The following is a 3,408-nucleotide window of genomic DNA, read 5'->3' as shown; positions in this document are numbered from 1 at the left end:
CGTTTATTGGAAGCTCCAGATGTTTCTGCGCGTTATAATGTTGGCAGACGTGTTTCTGTGCAGTGAACGATGAGGCTGCAGTGATCTGACCGTTTATTGGAAGCTCCAGATGTTTCTGCGCGTTATAATGTTGGCAGACGTGTTTCTGTGCAGTGAACGATGAGGCTGCAGTGATCTGACCGTTTATTGGAAGCTCCAGATGTTTCTGCGCGTTATAATGTTGGCAGACGTGTTTCTGTGCAGTGAACGATGAGGCTGCAGTGATCTGACCGTTTATTGGAAGCTCCAGATGTTTCTGCGCGTTATAATGTTGGCAGACGTGTTTCTGTGCAGTGAACGATGAGGCTGCAGTGATCTGACCGTTTATTGGAAGCTCCAGATGTTTCTGCGTGTTATAATGTTGGCAGACGTGTTTCTGGATAGTGAAGAAATGATCTGCAGCCTTCAGAACAGACAGCTGCTCTGACAGAGATCACAGCTCAGTGGACACGTGATGCAGACTGAACTGACGTCGCTTCACAATGACGCTCCGAGGAAAGGACGTCTCATTTCATTAGATGCCTGTTTCCTCGACTCTTCTCACCTCGCGTCTCCTCCTCGAGCTCGCATCTCGGGTGGGCGGGACTAACACGCACCACGAGGATCGAGGAGATGGAAATTTGGGAAAGGAGAAAGGTCCAGTGTCTTGACCAGGGACACATTGGTGGACATGTCTCAGTGGGGAATTGACCCTTCGCTAAGCCCCACCCCCTTAGTTACTGTTGCTAAGTCCGACAAACGGTCGGCGCTGTCGCTGCCCTCCCCGAGAGACATTGTCTCATTCGTTGGAAAAAGCAATCTCAGAAAGAAGCAGACAGTTTTGCAGTTGCATTAAACATTTGAAGGTATTATTCAGACTATCTGAAGGACTCTGACTCTGACGGGTTCTGAAGGACTCTGACGGGTTCTGAAGGACTCTGACTCTGACGGACTCCAACGGGTCCTTTCAGTCTCTCTGGGTAGCTCCTGTAACTATGACAACAGCGTTTGTCCAGATGTTAGAAAAAGTTGCTTTAGAGTGAAGGTTAGAGAAGGTTACGGACCTCGGCTAGAGCGAGGAGATAGAGAAGGGGAGGTGCAGGAAGAGACAGAGAGGAGGAGGAGGTGCAGGAGGAGATAGAGAGGAGGAGGAGTGCAGTAGGAGACAGAGAGGAGGAGATAGAGAGGAGGAGGAGGAGGTGAAGGTGAAGAGGAGGTGCAGGAGGAGATAGAGAGGTGCAGGAGGAGGTAGAGAAGAGGAGGAGGTGAAGAGGAGGAAGTGCAGTGGGAGATAAAGAGGAGGAGGTGAAGAGGAGGAGGTGCAGGAGAAGATAGAGAGGAGGAGGAGTGCAGTAGGAGACAGAGAGGAGGAGATAGAGAGGAGGAGGAGGAGGTGCAGGAGGAGATAGAGAGGTGCAGGAGGAGATAGAGAGGTGCAGGAGGAGGTAGAGAGGAGGCAGTGAAGAGGAGGAGGTGCAGGAGGAGATAGAGAAGAGGAGGAGGTGAAGAGGAGGAAGTGCAGTGGGAGATAAAGAGGAGGAGGTGAAGAGGAGACAGAGAGGAGGAGGTGGTGGTGCAGGAGGAGGTGAAGCGGAGGTGCAGGAGGAGGAGGTGAAGGGGGGATAGAGGAGGAGGAGGTGCAGCAGGACTCACCCGTGCTCAGGCTGCGCTGCCGGCTGCAGCTCAGAGGAGAGGACTTCCTGGTGAAAGATGAAACGTGTGTGAGATTGTGAGGACAGGCCTGTTCTTATTTCAGCCGTTTTCACACAGGGCTTTGGTTAGGTGGGTTCTCTCTCGGGCCTGGTCCTGTGAAGGGCTCCCGAGGTGTCCTTCACAGGACCAGGACTGGAGACGCCCTGAGGTCCGGGGTCACAGGTACGTCCTGCTCGGGTCACCTGTCTCCAGCAGGTCTTGATTCTGCTGTCCCCCTCAGAGACAGGGGACACCAGCAGGTGTTGTCGCTCTGCAGCGCTTCAGTAAAAGCTTCTTGGCTCTTTACAATAATATGCAAGAATCCCTGTAAATCTGAAACACGTCCAGGTTAAACTCACCAGGTGAGTCTGCCTAATGTTACCAGAGCCCAGAGCTTCAGCACACACCTGTCTGACGTCACGTTCAACACACTGTTTGGATGTTACACGCGATCAAAAGTGAATTTAATCTAAAGTGTGAACAGAGTCTGGTGGACTCGCAGGTCACCCGGTTCCTTCCGCACACAGCCTCACTAACACCACAGGGACGTCACCTGCGTTTCAGCCACGCGGACAAACGTCGCCCTGTTGACATGAACAGCTGCTGTAGTAAAATAAATGAAGGTAAATACCTCGGACTCACTCCGCTGTACACCCTCCGCAGGGCCGTCGCCATGTTCTGTTTGTGCGAGTGACGTAGGGACGTACTGCGTAACGGCAGAGCACAGATTGGGATTTTCATTCCGAGCCGTTCTGTCAGGTGAACTTTCCTTCAATGTGATTGGCTGAACTCCTTCATCTGAAGCAGCTGATTGGTCAACACAGAAGCTGCTGCCTGCGAGGTTAAACTCAGGGCTCCAAATACTATCGGTCTATAAATACCATAGACCGGATATAAAAATGGACGTAGCGTCCGTGACGTCACCCGTTGGTTTCTGAAGAGCCGTTTTTTGTTTTTCCAAACTTTATTTGAAATTGGGGGGGGGGGGGGGGTATATAAACATAACACAAGCTGATAAAGTTTTAACTGCCTTTTGCTTTAGAGACCCCTGAATTGATGAGATGTAATGTTTGAACTCGTTTGAAAAGGCCACAGGTTTCTTACCTGTGAAGATGTGAATATGAAATTTGGGCATAATAATGAGGAGATTAATCAAGTACACACAAGTTTTTCGTTGTGCGTTATTTTCAGGGAAACCACACATTCTCCCAAAACAAAGCAAAACTTTCAGAGATATTTTCTGAAATAAAATCACAGAATCTTTTCCAGAAATATTTCACAAGCAAACAGTTTCTGGACAGCAACTACAATTTACTTAAATTTCTTTCCTAAATCTGTACTTAATTTAATGTTTAGCTGGATAGAATTTATGTATTAATTCTTAGATTTTGTTGGTAATTAAGTATTGATATTCTTCATCTACAAATCGATTCCTGTATGAAATCACATGTGGTTCTGTAGGAATGTCTCTGTAGGAATGTCTAGATCTGTTATTACAGGAATGACTGGAAAAACACATTTTACCCATGGAAGTGTCGGACGGAAATAACAAGGGCAGTTGTTGTGCAGTGACCCTTGTTTGAGATTTGAATAGCAAAGAGACCCCAGAGGGTACTTTGCATAGTCCCCAGGTGTGACAGGTATAGTTAGACCTGTTCATAAGTAAACAGAAGACCATTCCGGTTAAATAAGTGATCT

The 3,408-nt window shown here is 48.4% G+C and overlaps 1 long non-coding RNA gene across 1 annotated transcript; it reads right to left on the bottom strand.

The window, feature by feature from the left end:
* Positions 1-760: 760 nt before the first annotated feature.
* On the bottom strand, positions 761-2,641 carry LOC123964234. Its single transcript, XR_006823378.1, has 3 exons — positions 2,070-2,641; positions 1,672-1,718; positions 761-1,011 (listed from the first exon to the last, which is right to left on the bottom strand). It is a non-coding gene; the product is annotated as an uncharacterized LOC123964234 (long non-coding RNA).
* Positions 2,642-3,408: the final 767 nt, after the last annotated feature.

This window comes from Micropterus dolomieu, unplaced genomic scaffold, assembly GCF_021292245.1.
Source record: "Micropterus dolomieu isolate WLL.071019.BEF.003 ecotype Adirondacks unplaced genomic scaffold, ASM2129224v1 contig_1289, whole genome shotgun sequence".
NCBI classification, from domain to species: domain Eukaryota; kingdom Metazoa; phylum Chordata; class Actinopteri; order Centrarchiformes; family Centrarchidae; genus Micropterus; species Micropterus dolomieu.
This window is presented reverse-complemented; position numbering and strand designations above follow the sequence as displayed.